The sequence below is a fragment of the Manis javanica genome, chromosome 13, assembly GCF_040802235.1.
Source record: "Manis javanica isolate MJ-LG chromosome 13, MJ_LKY, whole genome shotgun sequence".
Lineage (NCBI taxonomy): Eukaryota > Metazoa > Chordata > Mammalia > Pholidota > Manidae > Manis > Manis javanica.
Window position 1 is genome coordinate 42,011,841 of NC_133168.1, and position 22,294 is coordinate 42,034,134.

Consider the following 22,294-nt stretch of genomic DNA (forward strand, 5'->3'; position numbering starts at 1 on the left):
CCACAGGTCATCACCCAGCTCCTCCATGTGATGCTGAAGTGTGTCTCTCTCCTGCCGAAGTGTGTGTCTCCGCTCAATAACACTTTCCACTATCTCAACAAAGAAACATCCCACAATCCTGGCTGCTACATGGCCTCTAAGAAGTCTTCTGTTTCATGACAAGGTGGGGGTAATTCCATAGCTTCTGGTGTTTCCACCCTTCTCCAATTCTAGGGAAGGCCCACCTATCTAGGAGATACCTTACCCTAGACCAATTCCCCATTAGGGGCTCATCAACTGGAAGCCCCACAGATAGGGAGCTCCTGGGTGAAGCTGCACCCTCCACCACTGCAGCCACTGGGGCCTCCCCACCATCCACAGGGTTTCCAGGTATCTCCCCACCAACTCTAGGGGAAGTTAGCCCAAGGGTCACACCCATTAAGACAGATTTCAGGTTCAGAGGTCCTGCTAACTACTTCCAGATGTAACTCTGTGGGGAAAATATTTTCCTAGTTTGGGGCAAATTACCTTTGAAACTAAAATCAAAGGGAGAAACAAAGTAGGAGAAACACATTTATTGATTACAAGCAGATTACAAGCAGTCATCCATTTCTGCTTACACATGTCTGTTGTGACCCAGCTGCAAAAAGGGACCCCACCCAACCTCTCCTGTCCAGATATGCCCTTACTCCCCCCCTTGTACCTACTGATGTGGAGATTGACTACTTCTCTCCACCCCTTGGAAACACCTATTGATATGGAGATGCACTAAGGACATGGGAGAGATTCTGGAAATACTGCAATTTTACCAACAGCAAGCTCTTGTTTTAGTAACTGATGATTCATTTTAAACAAGGGAAATTAAGTCTCTGCATTCATGGAACTTATAATGCAGTGGAACAAATAAATAAATATGTAAATAAAAATGTAATTAAAAATAGTGGCAAGTGATATGAAGAGAGTAAAGCATGTAAGGAAATGGTGGAAAATTTTGAGCAGAAGAGGGTATTTTGTACAAGGTATTAGGAGGAGACTCACTGAGGTGACATTTGAGCAGACTTGAAAGGTGAAAAATATTGACACATGGAAAAGTCTAGGAAGAGAATTCCAGATAGAAGTAGAACCAGTATATATATTAATCTTTTTTGTCTAATAGGGAGAAAAGTAAAGGATTTTTAAAATGGGGAATGGTGTGACCTTATTTATATTTTAAGCAGATCATTCAAACTATTGTATAAAGCACAGACTGTGGTAGGTAAAAAACAAAAACAGAGAAACCAGGTTTTTGAAAGTAGAACTGCCATAACTTACAGATGGATTGAATGCGGAGTGGAGGAAAGGAATCAAGAGTGATTGCTAGGATTGATCAACTGGCTGAATAATGGCAGCATTAACTTGACTGTGTAAGATAAGGGGTGAGTTTGAAGATTCAAAGGTTCACGTTAGCTTGGAGATGGTTCACTGATATCTGTATAAATATTGTACAGGTGCTTAGGAAATTGACTCATCCTTGAGAATCTACAACATTCAGGAGTTAGAAGAAGAGGAGGCAGCAAAGGAAACTATGGAAGGATAACAAGAAAATTAAAAGAGGGTAGGATCTGAGAAGCTAAGTGAAGTAATAGTTTTAAGAGAGGAGAGATCAATTATGTAAAAATCTGCAGAGATGAAGCATGACAAAAACAGAATATTTATTATTAGATTAGGGAAGATGGAGGTCACTGGTGACTTGGTCAAGGACTAAAGACAAAAGACTGGGTGCAATAAAAAGAATTTGGAAGAGAGGAAATGAAGAAAATATACAAAGACAACTGTTTTGAGGAGCTTTTCCATACAGTAGAGCAGAGGAATGGAACAGGAACTGGAGAGAAATTTGAGTATATATTTACATGTACAAGTATACTTAAGAATATGATCTATGCACAGCACATAAAATGGGAAATTGATAATACAGGGCATAAAGGGAATTATTGTAGAAATAAGGGTCTTGATTAGGTAAGATGGGATGAGATATAATGAATAAGAGAAGAGGTTTGTTTGCCTGCCCCTAGTAACATTCAGTGTAATAGGAGACAAGGCAAGATTTATGAAAACATGAATATAAGATTTTATAGAAGATGGATTTTTGTTCTATCCCTTTTATTTTCTCAGTCATGTAAGAAACAAGAGAAGGAGGGCCTTAGATGATTGACCATAGAAGAGATAGTAAGTATAAATTTATCTTGGATAGTATAAAAACAATTTTGCTAGGGAAGTATGGTGGAATTTCCAGGAAATGTTTAATGCTCCCAAGAGATTTCAGGTCAGATAATTCAAGTACAATCTCAGCATGGTTTTGTGTTTTTCTCTACTTATGTTCAACTACTCTGGTAGGTGATGAATAAGATTTGACTTGGGATTTTGCAAGGGGTTGCAGTAGGAGAGAAGGAAGAGGACTGAGGGCGTATGCAAAGGAGTGATCTCAGTAAGGAAGCATGGCACTGGCGTTGGGTTAAGAGGAAAGAGAGGGCATGAGGGGGCCGGTGGTAAAGTCTATGGATAAGAGTTCCAGTGGAACTAAATAATTGTTGGAATTGGAGACCTACATAATTCAACTGGAAAAATAAGAAGTAGTGGTCAGAATGAATTGTTTGGAATCAGTGTTTCAGAGAGTATGTGCCAAGTTCTAAGGTAGAAAAAAGGGAGTCAGTGGCCAAGTGGAGGTGAACGGAAAAAAGCTTTGAAAAGTGGGTCCAAGAACTGAGATGTGAGAATATCAGGTCTGTTTCTCTGATCATGTTGGATTTGTCAAATATCGTGACAGTAATGGTAGTGGTGGGGTTGGGAGAGGAGGGAAAGCGAGCCAGATGCTCAGGTTTTCAGTGAATAAGGGAAAATGCCCTGGGTATTGGTAGGTGAGAGCACCTAGGTGGGTAGTGAGTAATAAATTTTATAGTGTGAACTTTAAGAGAATAGGGACATTTTGAAGGAAGAAGTAGGTGATGTGATCTATTAAAGAGGATAAGTTATTTATTTCTAAAAGGTATGGAAAATTTTTAAATTATGAAATGAATAAGGGAGGATTTCTCTGCTGAAAGCTAAACAGTTAATGATCACTTGGGGAAATTCAGGTGGAAAACTTTAATAATGGGTAATATTTATTGAATGTCTAGATTTATGCTTGTTATCTTACAAAGATATTGCAAGTTAGATATTTATTACCCTCATTGGTAATGGAGGAAAATACAGTTTAGGTAGATTGGGAATTTGCTGAAGATTGTGACAAAGCTTGCAATGGAAAGGGCTGGAACTGCACTCAGATCTGCCTGATTACAGAGCCTGTGCTTTTTCCATTTCACTGTATTATTATTTGTTCATTCATTCTTTTGATGTGGAATAAAAATATAGCATATAGTATAGTAGGAATTGAACAAGGTGCTGTGATAAGACACTAAAAGCCAGAAATAGTCCCATTTCATATGTTCTAAGAAGTTGATACATTAATTTGCAATGAACACTTAAAATATACAAGGCATTGTAGGAAATAAAATTAAAAGAGAGATCTCTATCCTGCAGTTGCTTATTAGCTATTTATAAGTACACAGAAATTGTATGTATTAAGATAATATATAATAAGTCAGTTTTTCAGTGCTAAATAGGTATCATAAACAATAAGCACAAAACAAGTTTACAGGGGTAGAATTCACTATGGGCTGGGAGGTTGAGAAAGCTTCATGGAAGATCCAGAATTCTGCTAGGCTGTGAGGGACGGAGACACCCAGAGTGCTGAGAGTGAGAAAGATATTTCAAGTAGATGTGAATGGAAAGCAATGGAAGAAATGTTAAAAAGCATTCACCTGTGCAAAAGAATACAAAGCAGTGTCCTCAGCTATGCTTTGTTTCATTATATCCATGCGGGAGGTTTATATGGGAGAGAAATAGGGCATTGGACCAGAATAGTAAGTTGGAACCATATTGTGAGGGGTCTTGAATACTAGATGAGAATTCAGATTTTTCAGGAGAACTTTGAAGGCAAAACTGAAGAGTTGAAATTGACAATAATATCCTCTAAGGGACTTAGAATGTATTCTTGATTATGGGATTTCTGGGATCAAAAACTTGTAGAAACTCTGGCTCTCCTTTACTGCTTGGACAAACGCTAATATTATCCAAGGATCTTTCAGATGTATCCCTGCCATTTCTATCTCTTTCCAAATCACATCTCACAGTCTCTTCACTTAAAGCAAGCTACTCACCACTTCTGCACACATCTGGTCCAGCCCTACCTCTGGATCTGTTTTGCTAAGGTTGCTGCTCTGCCTGGAAGGCCCCCATTCCTCAGCTGCATGACCCGAAGTTTATTTCCTCCAAGACCTAGCTAGAGGCTCCTCTTCTCCTAGATGCCTTCTCAGACTAACTTACCTCTTATGAAATCAGCTCCCGGCTTTGTATTACTTGGCACTTGTGTGGCGTTTGTAGGTATGTTATTTTAGCTTTGCTTACATTGTCTATTTGTTGTTTGTGTGTTACTTTTGTCTTCCTTGGGGTTAATGACCTCATCTGCAGTTCTTTAGTGTTCTTCAGTGTAATTAGCATAACGTTTTGAAAACAGCAAAATACAAAGAAACATGCTCAAACGGCTTTGTTTCTCTGGATTAAGTTTTCTTTGGTTTGAGAGTAATAGCAATAACTAACAATAGTATATCAAATGGAATTATCATTTGTAATATCTTGGATCTGATATAAAATAAGATTTAAAAAAATTCTACATCTAAAATTTCATTGTGGTTTGGCAAAAAGAAAAATTTTTTTGTTATGAACACTATCTTAATTGGAAAATCTAATGGAAACTTCACTGAGTCTTATCTGGAGACATTTATAACTCCTTAGAATTTATTTTCTATTTTCTAGTTCAAGTGAAACAAGAAGTTCTGCATTCTTTCTTTTATATTTGTACTCTTTGGAAAAAAGATACTTGTCAATTATAAAGTTTTAAGGATCATTTACCCTGACATCTTATTTAATTAAGGGAAGAATCCTATAGAATGTGAAATTCTTAGAACAACCCTTTCAAATGCAAATTTCATCCTAACAAAACTCCAATCATCTTACAAATAAATATTTAAAATTGCACTCTAGCTGATCTCTGTGCTCTCAGTCTTTCCACTGGATCATATAGTCCTTTTATTACATTTATTAATAAGTTCATGGAAGGGTTTCAAATTTCAAAAAGCGTAACAGAAGAAATTTCCATTTAGTGTTAGCATGATTAGTTAATTACTTGAAACATGTTAATACTGGCTTATCTATATATAAGAACATTTGTATGTATTAACCTGATTATTTTTATTATCAATATGTTTGCAAATATTTTATATTTTACTTTTATAAATCATAAAGTTTTAGAGTCGGAAAAGGCCTATTACATGATCTTCTCATTTTAAAGAACTATAAGAAACTAAGAGATTCATCTAAAGAGATGTAACCAGTTAGCTTCACAGCTGAAACTGGCACTTTCTTTATTAAAACACAGATATATATATATATATATATATATATATATATATATATATATATATATATATATATATATATATACCCTGATTAAACTTCTACTATGACCCATGTCAGCATGACCTCGGGGTTGCAAGATATTTATCAGATCCCTGGTCCTTTGAACATACAGGGAATGGGGGAAATAAATAGATAAAGCAACCAGTTTCAATAAAAATGGTTATAAGAAATACATAGGCGAAGTGATACTGGAGTTCAGAAGGGATTTAGGGGAAGTCTTTATATAAACAGTCATTTTAAACTGAGTTTTAAAGTTCAACTAAGATTCTTCTGAGTTGAGTGTTAGAAAGAGGGCTTCAGAGGCAGGGGAAATGTGTGAAAAATATGCAAGTATTAAGGATGCATAACTTGTACAAAGAATGGCGACTAGTTTCACCTAGTGACAGGTTGGGGAGGGACAAGACAGGGAGGAAAATGACATGAGACAATGAGAAAAATGTATATTAGAGCTAATTTTTGGTAGACTCTTGTCCAGGTAGAACCATGTTGTAGGTTTTTAAACTTTGTACTGTAGAGATGGTGGGGAGACACTGCCAGAGACATAGTCATGTGATTAGATCAATATGTCAGCAAGATAAATTGTGACAGTATGATAGCATGGATTAGAGAGTAGAGGTTGTTGAAGTAACTTATTTAAATGAGAAATGATCAAGATCTGAAGTAGGGCAGTGTCAGAACAACTGGAGAAAAAACTGTTGGGTCTGTGAAATGGACCTCCAAATAACCAGGAGATGTGTGGATGCAAGAGCAAGAGCGTTTATTGGGTAGCCAGCATGCTGGGGTCTCACACTCGCAGGTGGAGACCCCAAAGTACAAGTTCATTCTCCTTTTATACACAGGAATGGGGTTGTGTGCAGAGCGGGCCATGTGCAGACCGGGTCGTGTGCAGACTGGGCCTAGATATCATGTGCAGACCGGGCCTAGATCTGACCTGACCTTCACTGCAACCAACTTGCTCACCAACCATTTGGACCAGTTCCTTCTAGGTGGAGTAACACTTCTGATCACTGGGTTGGTAAGCCGTTCACCTTCCACTGGCCAGGAGCATTCAGCCAGCCCTGTCTTTTACAAAATGAAGTCACTTATACAATGGAGTAGCTTACATCAAGACTCTTTAGTCAGGACTCTTCAAAAACGTTGACTGAAAAATATTCTAAATGTAGTAAAAAGTGTTGATGACTGCATTGATATAGAAGGTGAGGGAGATTTAGAAGGTATTGTCCTTTATAGTGGATTACCAGGTGCTATAAAAACAACATGAAAATACAGAAACTCATTCCAATGTTCTATATACACTAAAGCATGCTGACAATGGTTATTTCACTAAATTTTTTAAAGACTAGGTAAAGGTTATATTTTTATATATAAACATTGTCCAATTCAAGTTTCTTAAGATATTGTCTAAACACATTTCTATATTTTAATAATAAAGAATTCAATTTAAAATTCAATGCCTAATAATAAATATAGTAAGTCAGGTGAAAGGAAAGGAGTGACACACAGCAGGATTCACCAGAGAATTCCGCTTTATTAGGGAAAGGTGCTGGGTTATATAGGAAGGGGCATGGGGGTAATTGTGGTGTTACTTCTATGGGGCTGGTGGCTGTTGGCTAGGTGCTGGGATTGGGAGGGGGCGAGAGGTGATTGGGCTTCAGGTGGTGCCAGTGGGAACCGAGGACCCCGAAGAGAAGCCGGAAGTTTGCCATCTTACTGGTGGGGGCCCTTCATTCCCCCCTTTCTCCTCTATGGGGTTGTGGATGTTGCTTTCTCTCTGGCTGCTTCTTGCTGAACAGGGGTGGAGAAGGGAGTGAGGGCTTGAGGATTGGGAGGAAAGGGTTGATAGGACTCCCCACAGTAAGAATGAGTAGATGTGGACTTCTTCAGGTTTGGAAATCAATGAAGGTTCCCTGTAACCATAGGTCGAGGACCTGTTGATTCCAATGGTGCCAAGAGGACGTGGGTGTCAGGAGCCAGGCGTCTGCGGCCATTGTTTCCAGAAACAGTTTCCAGTGGAGAGAGGGGTCCATCTCAGCGTGTGGTGAGGAGGTCACATGAGGGTGAGGGATCTTCTGTGGCCAGAAGCTGGTATAGTTCCTGAGTAAAAGCTGGTTGAAAGCTTGACTAGAGATTTTTCCAACTTGGGATTTGATGAACTTTATTATACAGGGTAAGAAGAGACAGGTGAGAAGAATAATTATTATGGGGCCTGCAATGGGCCAGAGCCAGGTGAGGAGGGGTTTTGTTAGTATTGAAGAGAATGGGTTGGAATTGGAAGCAGAGTGGAGGCTGGAGGCAAGGTCAGTGAGTTTGGTGATGTCAGTTTCTACAATGCCGGATTCGTTGATGTAATAGCAGCACTCTTCCCGGAGGAAGATGCAGGTGCTGCCCTTCTCAGCTGTAAGCACATCTAGGGCCCGCCGGTTTTGAAGGGTGACCTTAGCTAGCGAAGTGACCTGTCTTTGGACAGAGGCTAGGGAATCGGCAGTGGATGTCAGGGCTCCCTCAAGTTTGGCGTTGAGATCTCTAACTGCCCATAGAGAGTGACCCAAGTCTTCTCCTGAAAACCCTGCCCCAATGGCTGAGGTGATCAAAGAGATACCGACCATGATGGGAAGGAAAGCAGCTCTTTTTGTGTGCTAGGGCAAGGGAGGTTGGAGCTCAAGAAATTCTGCCATGCTGTAAAGTGTAAGCTATGGGATTAGGGTGACGAGAATGCAGGGTGTATCGGAGTTGAGAGGCAGTGAGTTGAAAAGACTGCCATTACACCAAAAGAAGTGTCCTGGTTGCGTAAAAGTCTTAGAGCTGGAGGAAGGGGTGTAGATAGAGAGGCAGTGAAGTATGCTGGAGGGGGGTGGAGTTGGGTCTACACAGTGGTGGATGGTGAGATTATCTGCGTATTCTGGTTCCCACAGGGGTATGTCTGCCAGGGGGCAGAGGGGTTGTCTTTCTGCATGGAAGGAGTAGTTGAAAATATTAATCGGCACGGCGGCCAGCAGTGGGCGCTGTAGTGATGCACACAAGAAACAATTGGTGGTGTTAAGGGTGTGGTTGAGAAAGATGGTGGTGTCCTGAATGAGCTGTAATGAAGAGTAAGAGAAATGGGAAGAGGGGCGGGGATAAGAAGATGAAGAAGTGCTGTCAAGAGTTTGGATAATGACTTTTTCGAATGTCTGATATCTGATGCAACTTGAGAGATCTAGGAATGAGAGGGAACATACTTTCGAGAGATATGAAGGGTGCCGTGGGGGGTCGAGGACCCCCCGTAGTAAACTGAGCCTGTGACTCTGGCAGCCCATTGAGAGTCCCAGGGATCTGGGATTGATAAGGAGAATGAGCCATTGGGATATTTCATGAAACAGTTGGAGGAGTAATACTGTGGGTACTGGAAGTTACCCATGTAGTGAATGGCGCAAGACCAATAAGGACATCTCCTGTAGGTGTCTGGCCATCGCCTGCAATAGGCTTGTTTTTGGTCATAGAGGAAGCAGAGGTAGGGAGAATAAGGGTAGCTGCTAGTGAACACTTCAGTGGAGGGAGGAAAGTGGAGGTATAAAGGCTCAGAGCAGCTTTTCAGAGGGCAATCTGATGTGGCAATGAGGGCAGTAACTTTTGTTTGATGCTGTGTGTAAGTCTGTCTGACTTTGAATCACCATACAAAGGAGGCTGGGGTGGTGGGGAAGACAATAGGAATGAGGAAAAAAAGCGAGAGAGCAGTGAAGGAGGAAAAAGTCATGATTCGGGTATGGATGGCAAAGGGGGTGAACGGGATTTTGGAGGAAAGAGGACAGTAAGGTCAGGAGTCTCGAGGGAGGGAGAGTCTGTAAACTTTTGTAGGTTAAGAGATCTTTTAGGTGATGTGGGGACAGAATGGTAAGGGATGCCCTGAATGTCAGTTTATGAGCTTCCTTCTGCAAGAGCTGTCTAGCGGCTAATGCTCCTAGGCAGGGGGCCCATCTCCGAACTGTGGGGTCTAATTGCTTGGAGAGATAAGCTACTGGGGCAAAGGATGGGCTATAATATTGGCCTAGGACTCCTAGAGCTTGACTGGACCTCTCATGAATGTATAATGAGAAGGGCTTAAACAAATCATGGAGATGGAGAGCTGGGGCTTCCACAAGGGCTTGATGGAGCTTAATGAAGGAGTACCGGGGTGAGGAGGATAATGGTTCTTTAGGGGGGCCCTTGCTGAGGTCGTATAGGGGTCTTGCCAACAGGGAGAAGTTAGGGATCCACGCTCTAAAATACCTAGCAAGGCCTAGAAAGGAAAGGATTTCTGTCTTGGTTTTGGGAATGGGCAGGTCAGAGAGGAGCCATTTTCTGTCTAAGGCAATGGACTTTCTTTGTTGAGAGAGAAAGAATCTGAGGTAAGTGACAGGAGGGGAAGAGATTTGAGCTTTGACAGGGGATACTTGGTAACCTCTGGAAGCTAGAAGGTTAAGTAGGGAGGCAGTGTCAAGTTGAGACTGTTCCCACGAGGGACGGCAGAGTAGAAGATTGTCCATGTATTGTAATAAGGTAGACTTGGAGTGATCATGATGAAACTGTTTGAGGTCCTGAGCTAGGACCTGTCTAAAAATATGGGGACTATCTCGGAAGCCTTGTGGCAAAACTGTCCAGGTGAGTTGTTCAGAGTGTCTTGTATATGGGTCTGTTCAGGTGAAGATGAAAAAATCTTGGGAGCAGGGGTCTAGAGGGATAGAAAAATGGGTCCTTGAGATCTCGGACTGAGAAGTGGGATGCTGAGGCAGGGATCTGTGATAAAAGGCTGTATGGATTTGGAACTAAGGGATGGATAGGGACAATGGCTATGTTGATGAGGTGAAGGTCTTGGACAAGGCGGAAAGATCCATTGGTTTTTTAACAGCTAATATGGGGGTATTAAACGGGGAGTGAGTGGGTCTGAGGTAATTTTTGTTTAAGAGATCTTGAATGATGGGTTGGAGGCCTATGAGGGCTGAAGTGGTTAGGGGATATTGGGCCTGACAGATATACTGAGAGGGGTCACGTAATTTGATAGAGGCAGGGGGACATAGGGCTATGGAGGGGCTTGTAATGTCCCAAACTTTGGGATTTTCAGGGTGTATGAGGGCAGAACCGGAGCTTTCATTGGGTAGAGGGGGTTGTCGGCTATGAGGGCCATCAGAAAGAGAGTACTGGGGCTGTGGGAGTGGATATAGTTATGGAAACGTGGAGGAGGGAAAGGATGTCTCGTCCTAGTAAAGGGATGGGACACTGGGGCATAACCAGGAAGGAGTGGGAGAAAGGTATGGGATTGTCTAGGATTGTGCATAAAAGCAGGGGGGTTTAATGGGAAAATCTGTTTACCTCCTACCCCGACTATAGGAGTAATGGCTGGCATGGTAGGGCCCTGGTATTCTCGCAAGACTGAGAAGGTGGCTCCTGTATCTAGGAGGAAGGAGATGGGGCGACCGTCTACTGTTAAAGTAACCCTGGGCTCCTGTTGATGGAAATGGTCGGGCGAGAAGCCCCCGGGCCCCATCAATCTTCTTCTGCCAGCCCCACTACTGCGGGCTTAGGATGGGGGTTGTTCATCCAGCCTCCCCTTCGGGTGATTGGGCAATCAGACCCCCAGTGGCCCTTTTTGTGGCATCTGGGGCATGGGGTGGTAGGAGATCTGGGGGAGGGGCACGCCCTTGACCAATGTCCCTCTTTTCCACACTTGAAACAAGCTCCTGGGGGAGGCTTGTTTGTAGAGGGGCGCCCAGGTTGTGGTTTTATCAGCTGGGCCAACATTTGGAAATTGGCCTGATCAGCGTTTTGTTTACGGCATTCTTTCTCCTCCTCCTGGTTATGGAAGACTTTAAAGGCCACTGTTAGGATCTCAGTCTGTGGGGTAGCGGGGCCCTGTTCTAACTTTTTGAGTTTAGCTTTAATGTCGGGGTAGCTTTGAGCTAGGAAGTATGTCATAAGGACATGTCTTTCTTCAGGTGTTTCTGGGTCCAGGCTGGTATACTGTAATAGGGCTTGAGTGAGTCTGTCTAAGAACTCAGAGGGGGTTTCATCTCTCTTTTGAATTATGTCTTGGAGCTTTTGAAAATTGACTACTTTACGAGCTGCCTTTTTCAGACCTGCTACTAAGCAGGAGGCAAAAATATCTAGAGAGCAGAGACCCATGGCGGTGTTATAATCTCAGTGTGGGTCTTGTTCGGGGACAGCAGTGGGGCCAGGGGGATAGGTGGGGTCAGTCTTGTGGGTTTCAGTAGCGTGCATTTGGGCGAAGTCCCAAACTCGTCTACGCTCTTCAAGGAGGAGAGTATTGGCCAGGAGCATGAAAATGTCATGATGTGTGAGGCTGTAAGACTGGAGGGTCCATTGAAACTCCTTGATGTATGTCATGGGATCAGTGGAAAAAGAACTTAGGCGTTTCTCTAGTTGGGCTAAATCTCCTAAGGAGAAAGGGATGTGAACATGCACAATGCTTTCGGATCCTGCTACCTCCCGGAGGGGAGTGATAATTTTGGGAGGCTCTCGGGACCGAGTCTGAGGGGGACTGAAGGGTTCTGGCTCAGTCTGTGGGTGAGTGACGCGGTCTAGACTCGCCTAGTTGAGCAGGTCCTGAAGTGTGGAAGGGGGGCAAAGAAAATAAAGATAGAATCAGACCCACATGTTGCCAGCTAGCAGCCCAGCTGCTTGCCTCTGCTGCTCTAGTTGGACTTGAACTCATGACTCTGAGGTTAAGAGTCCCACGCTCTACTAACTGAGCTACAGCAGGGCTCCAGTTAATTGCTTATGGAATGCGTAAACAAAATGTTCTTTGTTCTCCATTCCTGCCACATCGGCAAGTGGGGGAAGGGCATAGCTAGAAGCAGGGGCGGTGTTTCTACACATCTTCAAGGTCTCCCTATTTTCAGAGTGAGGAGTCTTGGCTCATCTTCAAGGACAAGATATGTTTTTGTGGACAGATAACTTCTAAGGACTGCACCGGTTGTTCTCTAGCTTGTGCTTTCCCATGCTGCGTTCAGACATGGGGGAAGGTGCTTTCCCATTCTCCCTACAAACATGTGAGAAGACAAAGGCAGTCCCTAACAGGGGAGAAACAGTTGATGAGGACAGAGGAGGCCCCCAGGACCTAGTTAAAGGGGGTGCTGAAAGGCTCAGGCTTAATCTGCGGGGGACGAAGGCGGAGGAGGTGAGATGGGGGAGGAGATGGTGGGGGAGGAAGGGAGAAAGGCTGTTGTAGGAGAAGAAGGGGAAGGGAGTGAACGGGAGGCTTCTGCGGGGGTGGCAGCTTGCAGGCTAGGAGAACTTGGGAGGGAGCGGGGGGAGGAGGAAGTGGAAAGCTTCAATATAGGGAATCCCCTTCCATTTTTTCAGGTGCTGGCAGTAGTTAAAAAGATCGCGAGTGATGTTAGGATCAACAGTTCCCCCTGCGGGCCATTGGTTGTTATTGTCTAGGGGGTATGTCGGCCAATCTTGGGAGCAATATTTACAGAGAAGTTTTGGTTTTATATCAGGCATCAGGGAGAGGGTAGCCAGATGCTTAAGCAGGCATTCAAGAGGTGAACTTTCAGGGAGGGATGAGGAGGCTCCCATGGCTAAAGAACAGAGAAGGAGACAAACAGGAAGACGCACGGAGATCCTCGGACTGGAAGCAGACTGCAAGGAGACAAAGGGCATCCCCGATGATCCTTGGTGGTCTTCGGAAACTCGTATACGAGTCGGAATTTCTTAGGAAGTGTGGGTCATCACCCAGACTTCCCTAAGAAGGCAGAGTGCTGGAGTCACGAGGTACCTAGCGCTAGGAATTTTCAGCAGACAGAACAGATTTCGGTGGACAGAACAGAAAGAGGAGGTGGGGAAAAAGGGAGCGTTCTCATCTGCAAAGGAGTCACCTCGTTTATGGCTGTTGGAGGAGGGGCCTGAGGGTCTGCCGCAGCCGTGAAGGCTTGAGGCGGGGATTTATGGCTGTTGGAGGAGGGGCCTGAGGGTCCACCACAGCCATGAAGGCCTGAGGCAGGGAGAGTTCCCTCCTCATCCCCGAGCATCAGGGCCTTGCCGGATGATCACGGTCAATGGCACTGCGATAGCTCGGGGAAGAGTGGCCCACTCTGGGGGAAAACTTACCTAAAGGCCAGAGAGGAGTGGTGAGTGTGATGAGCCAGCGCCGGAAAAAGAGGATGAGGGCAAGCTGCTGCTGGTGTCGGGGGGGTAGATGGGGCCCAGTTGGGGTGTCCCGTCTCCCAGGTTTCGGCACCAATGAAAGGAAAGGAGCGACACACAGCAGCAATTCACCGGAGAATTCCGTTTTATTAGGGAAAGGTGCTGGGTTATATAGGAAGGTGCATGGGGTAATTGTGGTGTTACTTCTACGGGGCTGGTGGCTGTTGGCTAGGTACTGGGATTGGGAGGGGGGGCGAGAGGTGATTGGGCTTCAGGTGGTGCCGGCGGGAACCAAGGACCCCGAAGAGAAGCCAGAAGTTTGCCATCTTACTGGTGGGGGCCCTTCATCAGGAATTTGAAGATACACTGATTATTTAGTTTTTGAAAGACCAAAATTCAAATGAAACTAACCATTAATAAGTATATTTATTAATATTTAATATATTTAGCTTTTAATGAATAGGTTCATGAATGCTTGAACTTCAGTGAGACATTGTGGGTAAAATTACAATATTTCCAGAATCTCTCACCTGGCTTTAGTACATCTACATATCAATACATGTTTCCAAGAGGTGGAGAGAATTAGCCCCTCTCCATATCAATAGGTAATTTCATGAGTGAGGGAGGGTTTATCTGGACCTGAGAGGTTGTGTGAGCTCTCTTCTACTGCAGCCTGGTCAAGAGAGAGACAAGATGACTACTTGAAAGTAATAAAAGGATTTCTTAAACTTTATTTCACCCTTTGACTGATTCCAGTTTCAAAGGTATTTTGCCAGGGAATTTCCCCCCCAGAGTTACAGACATATTAAAATATTTGATGTTAATATTTTTTATTCACACATTATAATATGTATATTTATATACATATATATGAATACTTATTCTTTAAGACCTATTAGACTCATTTGTTATTCTAAGTGATTTATAAATACTGACTTACTAATTCTGAATAATAATCCTATAAGGTAGATGACATTATTATTCTCTATTTATGATTGTGAAACCTGAAACACAGATTTTTTAAAAAATGTAACTGGGGGAAAATATGTTCCCAGCTTGGGGCAAATTACCTTTGAAACTGCAATCAGTCAAAGGGAGAAAAGGAGTGGAAGAAACCCGTTTACTGCTTACAAGCAGTCATCCACTTCTGTTCACCTGTATCTCTTACAACCTGGCTGCAGAAGAAGGGGCCCTAGCCAACCTCTCCAGTCCAGATATGCCCTCACTCCCACATGTAATCACCTATTGATATGGAGATGTACTACTTCTCTTCACCCCTTGGAAACACTTATTGATATGGAGATGCACTAAGGCCAGGCAAGAGATTCTGGAAATTGCAATTATACCCACAAAAGCTTAACCAAGGTCACAAAGCTAGTAAGTGGCAGAGCCTGACTTTGAGTCTAAATGATCTGGTTCTAAAATACTTGCTACATTATTTTAAAGAATATAAAGAACTATCATTGTCATTGTTCCTGTATGTTAATATTCAGATAAAGTGCTTTTTAGTCTTAATACTTTGGCTGTTTTAAAAATTTGTGTATGAAAGGAAATATAATGTAATGTTTAGATAAAACTCTGAAGAGCAGTGTGTTGGGTGAATAGTCAGTAAATTGGTAAATTAAATATGGTCTATTCACTGACTCTATAATGCAATTATGGGTCTTTGGCTCAATGCTCCATAGACTCTGACAAATGAATATCTATCTGCATGCACCATTTCTACTCCATTTCTATAAAAATAAGATAAGAACAGACACGACTTAAAAGTGTTATTCAGCAGTTTGAAATTAACATTTACCACATATATAAACACACTTGAGTGCTATGAAGACAATTTAGTAACACTGTGATCCTAAGAAATAATCAATCTATTTATAAATAATTCAACAATCTTAAAAGTATCCTTTTTTTTCTCCAGAAACTTAAACCACATACATGTCAAGGGGTTAACAGTAGGAGGCAAGTTAAGGGAATACAGCTTCAGTGGATTGTGTTAAGAAATAGAAAGAGCCATAATACTACTGTTCTCTTTCCCTGTCACTGATATGGCCTCTTGAGTAACAGTACTCAATCTCATCTCATTTTACACAGGCTGCCTCCCTTGGCTATCCTAAACAGACTTCCTAGTTGAAATCTCCCTGCCTGTAGATACAAGTAGGGCATCCAAGGAAATGCATGGAACTCACACTGAAAAGGCATTAAACAGATTAATAGCCTAATGCCTAAAGACCACAGTCATGAATACTTCCATGTTAAAAAGCTGCAATGATTTTCATTTCTGCTTCCCCATATTAGATGTTTCATAAATTCATCTGATAAAATTATTCAGGGCATAAAAGGACAACAGGATTGATTCCAGGCACAGATCTGTATGAGAAATTATTTTAGAGAACCTGGGGTAATGCTTAAATGCATTTTCATGTATCCATTACATTTATCCATTAATAAGTATATCTTTACATTTATTAAGGTATGGGAGGAAGACTCTATCTGATGAAGTATTTATATAAATATCACTTCCACTCTATCTCCATCTCAGCCCAAAATAATATGCATGCATCCCTTTAGTATGTTCTATTTATTGCTTTGGGATAAACTAGGTCTAATAAATAGAAATTCTTGATTTAATGGGAAAAAACTCTAGGGTTTCTTCTCATTATGAAGTTAAAGTCCAGCTACCTGATTTCAAGCCCTCAATTCAACTCTCATTAGCCAGATGATATCGATGCAAATTCCCACCTCCCCTGGGTCTCATCTGCACAAAGGTATAATACTATGTCTTAACTTCCTAGGATTATTCTAATCATTAAAATGCTATAGTCAATATATATTCAAGGAAAGTCTTGGCTTTTTTTAGTTGCTCTGTCTTCCTGATGCTACTAGTATACAAATAGTAAGTTGTAAGAGAGAAATAGAAGAGAAAATCAGATTGTGTGTGTGCATGTGTGTGTTACTTCCTTTTCACATGTAAAAGGGAATATATTACCCCTATGAACCCAACCTCACTCTAGAGGCTGAGCAGCTCTAAAGGCTGGAGCTCTTGGGCACTAGTGGGCACTGCATAGAAATATGAAACATCAAAAGAACATGGTTCAGACCAAAATCTCACAAACCCCAGAAAAAGGGCCAAATGAAACTGAACTCAGCAATCTTTCTGAAAGAGAGTTCAAAATAAAAATTATAAACATCCTTATGGAGGTACAGAAAAATATTCAAGAACTCAGGAATGAATTTAAGTCAGAGATTCAATCATTAAGAAATTCCGTATCTGAAAACATACAACAGAGGGATTTAAAAGCAGATTAGATGTAGTAGAAGAGATGGTAAATGGAACAGAAATTTGAGAAGAGGAATATAAAGAAGCTGAGGCATGAGAGAAAAAAGAATCTCTATGAGTGAAAGAATATTGAGAGAACTGTGTGAACAATTCAAATGGAACAATATTCGCATTATAGGGGTACCAGAAGAACAAGAGAGAAAAAAAGATATAGAAAGTATCATTGAGGTGGTAATTGCTGAAAACATCCCCAATCTGGGGAATGAGATAATCTCTCAAGGCATGGAGGTGCACAGATCTCCCAACACAAGGGACTCAAAGAAGACAACATCAAGACTTCTTGATTAATTATTATAATAATTAAAATGGCAAAGATCAAGGATAAAGACAGACTTTTAAAAAGAGCTAGAGAGAGAAAAAAGATCACATACAAAGAAAAACCCATCAGGCTATCATCAGACTTCTCAACAGAAACCTTACAGGCCAGAAGGGAGTGGCATGATATATTTAATGCAATAAAGCAGAAGAGCCTTGGACCAAGAATACCCTACCCAGCAAGGTTATCATTTAAATTTCAAAGAGGATTAAACAATTTTCAGATAAGCAAAAGCTGAGAAAATTTACCTCCCACAAACCACCTCAACAGTGCATTTTGGAGGGACTTCTATAGATGGAAGTATTCCTAAGGCAAAATAGATGTGACCCAAGGGATAGACAAAGAGTACAGAATATAATTCATAACATACAAAGAATAGAGGAGGAAGAAAAAGGAGAGTAAAAAAAAGGAACCTTTAGATTGTATTTTTAATAGCATACTAAGTGAGTTAAATTAGACTGTTAGATAGTAAGGGAATTACCCTTGAACCTTTGGTAACCATGAATCTAAAGCCTGCAATGGTAATAAGTGCATACCTATCGATTATCACCCTAAATGTAAATGGTCTGAATGCGCCAATCAAAAGACATAGAGTCACAGAATGAATAAAAAACAAGACCCACCTATATGCTGCTTACAAGAGACTCACTTCAAACCCAAAGACATACACAGACTGAAAGTAAAGGGAGGGAAAAAGATATATTATGCAACTTATAGTGAGAAAAAAGCAGGAGTTAAAGTACTTGTATCAGACAAAACAGACTTCAAAAAAAGAAAGTAACAAAAGACAAAGAAGGGCATTACATAATGATAAAAGAGTCAATTGAGCAAGAGGATATAACTATTATAAATATCTATGCACCCAACAAATGATCACCTACTTATGTGAAACAAATACTAATAGAATTAAAGGAGGAAATAGAATGCAGTACATTCATTTTAGGAGACTTCAACACACCACTCACTCCAAATGACAGATCAATAAGACAGAAAATAAGTAAAGAGACAGAGGCACAGATGGACCTAACAGACATCTACAGAACACTCCATCCAAAAGAAACAGGACACACATTCTTCTCAAGTGCACATGGAACATTTTAAAGAATAGATCATACACTAGGGCACAAAAAGAACCTCAGTAAATTTAAAAAGATTAAAATTATATCAAACAGCTTCTCAGATCACAAAGGTATGAAACTAGAAATAAATGATGCACAAAAAAATGAAAATCCCATAAACACATGGAGGCTTAATAACATGCTCCTAAATAATCAATGGATCAATGGCCAAATAAAACAGAGATCAAGCAACATATGGAGACAAATAACAACAATAATTCAACAACACAAAAACTGTGGGACGCAGTGAAGGCGGTGCTAAGATGGAAATATATTGCAATACAGGCCTACCTCAATCCCAAATGAATAGTCTAAACTCACAAATAATGAAACTAGAAAAGGAAGAACAAATGAGGTCCAAAGTCAGTAGAAGGAGAGACATAATAAATATTAAAGCAGAAATAAATAAAATTGAGAAGAATAAAACAATAGAAAAAAATCAATGAAAGCAGGAGCTGGTTCTTCAAGAAAATAAGCAAAATAGGTAAACCCCTAGCCAGACTTATCAAGAAAGAAAAAGAGTCTACACACATAAACAGAAACAGAAATGAGAAAGGAAAACTCACAATGGACATGATGCAATAGAATAGCCTTAATACTTTGGCTGTTTTAAAAATTTGTGTATGAAAGGAAATATAATGTAATGTTTAGATAAAACTCTGAAGAGCAGTGTGTTGGGTGAATAGTCAGTAAATTGGTAAATTAAATATGGTCTATTCACTGACTCTATAATGCAATTATGGGTCTTTGGCTCAATGCTCCATAGACTCTGACAAATGAATATCTATCTGCATGCACCATTTCTACTCCATTTCTAAAAAAATAAGATAAGAACAGACACAACTTAAAAGTGTTATTCAGCAGTTTGAAATTAACATTTACCACATATATAAACACATGAGTGCTATGAAGACAATTTAAATACAAAGAATCATGAGAGAATACTATGAAAAATTATATGGTAACAAACTGGATAACCTAGAAGAAATGGACAACTTTCTAGTAAAATACAACCTTTCAAGATTGACCCAGGAAGAAAAAGAAAATCTGAATAGACCTATTACCAGCAAAGACATTGAATTGGTTATCAAAAAACTACCTAAGAACAAAACACCTGTCCCAGATAGTTTCACTGCTGAATTCTATCAAACATTTAGTGAAGACCAAATACCCATCCTCCTTAAAGTTTTCCAAAAAGTAGAAGAGAACATTTCCATTCCCAAACTCATTCTACAAGGCCAACATCACTCTAATACCAAAACCAGACAAAGACACCACAAACAAAGAAAATTACAGACCAATATCCCTGGTGAACATAGATACAAAAATACTCAACAAAATATTGGCAAACCAAATTCAAAAATACATTAAAAACATCATCCTTCATGATCATGTGGGATTCATCCCAGGGATGCAAGGATGGTACAACATTCAAAAATCCATCAACATCATCCACTACATCAACAAAAAGAAGGACAAAAGCCACATGATCATCTCCATAGATGTTGAAAAAGCATTGGACAAAATTCAACAACCATTCATGATAAAAACTCTCAACAAAATGGGTATATATGGCAAGTACCTCGATATAATAAAGGCGATACATGACAAACCCTCAGCCAACATTATACTTAACAGCAAGAAGCTGAAAACTTTTCCTTTAAGGTTGAGGTTGGGAACAAGACAAAGATGTCCACTCTCCCTACTTTTATTCAACATAGTTCTATTCAACATAAAAAACCCTAAAGACTCCCCTCTAAAATGACTAGAACTAATATCTGAAATCAGCAAAGTTGCAGGATACACAATTAACACACAGAAATCTTTGCATTCCTATACACTAACAATGAAGTAGCAGAAAGAGAAATCAAGAAAACATTTCCATTCACAATTTCATCAAAAAGAATAAAATACCTAGAAATAAACCTAACCAAGGACGTGAAAGACCTCTACCCCAAAAACTACAAGACACTCTTCAGAGAAATTAAAGAGGACACTAATAAATGGATATTTGTCCCATGGTCTTGGCTAGGAAGAATTAATATAGTCCAAATGGTCATCCTGCCTAAAGCAATGTACAGATTCAATTCAATCCCTATCAAAATACCAACAGCATTCTTCAATGAACTAGAGCAAATAGTTCTAAAATTTATAGGAAACACAAAGACCCTGAAAAGCCAAAGCAATCCTGAGAAGGAAGAATAAAGCAGGGGGAATTACGCTCCCTGACTTCAAGCTCTCCTACAAAGCCACAGAAATCAAGACAATTTGGTACTGGCACAAAAACAGACCCATAGACCAGTGGAACAGAATAGAGATCCCAGATGTAAACCCAAACATATATGGTCAATTAATAAATTATAAAGGGACCTGACAGCCTCTTCAACAGCTGGTGTTGGCACAACTGGACAGCTACATGTAAGAGAATGAAACTGGATCATTGTCTAACTCCATGCACAAAAGTAAACTCAAAATGGATCAAAGACCTGAATGAAATTCATGAAACCATAAAACTCTTAGAAAAAAATATAGGCAAAAATTTCTTGGACATAAACATGAGCAACTTCTTCATGAACATATCTCCCCATGCAAGGGAAACAAAAGCAAAAATGAACAAGTGGGACTATATCAAACTGGAAAGCCTCTGTACAGCAAAGGACACCATCAGTAGAACAGAAAGCATCCTACAGTGTGGGAGAGTATATTCATAAATGACATATCTGGTAAGGGGTTGACATCCAAATTATATAAAGAGCTCACACACCTCAACAAACAGAAAGCAAATAAGCCAATTAAAAATGGGCAGAGTAGCTGAACAGTCACTTTTCCAAAGAAGAAATTCAGATGGCCAACAGGCACATGAAAAATGCTTCAAATCACTAATCATCAGATAAATGAAAATTAAAACTACAATAAGATATCACCTCACACCAGTTATGATGGCCAACATCCAAGAGACAAACAACAACAAATATTGGCAAGGGTGTGGAGAAAGGGAAACCCTCCTACACTGCTGGTGGGAATGTAAATTAGTTCAACCACTGTGGAAAGCAGTATGGAGGTTCCTCAAAAATCTCAAAATAGAAATACCATTTGATCCAGGAATTCCACTTCTAGGAATTTACCCTGAGAATGCAGGAGCCCAGTTTGAAGAAGACATATGCACCCCTATGTTTATCACAGCACTATTTACAATAGCAAAGAAATGGAGGCAACCTAAGTGTCCATCAGTAGATGAATGGATAAAGAAGATGTGATACATATACACAATGGAATATTATTCAGCCATAAGAAAAAAAAAATCCTACCATTTGCAACAACATGGATAGAGCTAGAGGGTATTATGCTCAGTGAAATAAGACAGGTAGAGAAAGACAAGTATCAAATGATTTCACTCATCTGTGGAGTGAGTATAAGAACAAAGATAAAACTGAAGGAACAAAACAGCATCAGACTCACAGAACCCAAGAATGGACTAACAATTACCAAAGGGAAAGGGACTGAGGAGGATGGGTGGGAAGGGAGGGATAAGGGGATAAAGGGGTATCATGATTAGCACACATAATGTATCATAGGTGTGGGTGGGCCAAAGGCAGTATATACAGAGAAGACAAGTAATGATTCTATTGCATCTTATTACACTGATGGAGAGCGATTGTAATGGGTATGTGGCGGGGACTTGATAATAAGGGGAGTCTAGTAACCATAATGTTGTGTAAGTAATTGTACATTAATGATACAAAAATTTAACAAAACTAAAAAAAGATAATGTATTAGTAATGGATTTAGCTTCATACACTGATTTTTTTTTCTCTAGGGTCACAATGAGTTGGGTCAGTTAATTCAAAATATGAGTCTTAACCATCA

At 40.5% G+C, this 22,294-nt stretch overlaps 1 long non-coding RNA gene across 1 annotated transcript in view; it reads left to right on the forward strand.

Annotated features, from left to right (window-relative positions):
- The first annotated feature begins 4,228 nt into the window (after positions 1–4,228).
- The window catches only part of LOC140845840 (uncharacterized), a 47,806-nt gene continuing 29,740 nt past the window's right edge, over positions 4,229–22,294 (forward strand). The window contains exons 1-2 of the long non-coding RNA XR_012124745.1: positions 4,229–4,437; positions 6,372–6,547. This is a non-coding gene — a long non-coding RNA (uncharacterized lncRNA). The remainder of the gene's footprint in view (positions 4,438–6,371; positions 6,548–22,294) is intronic.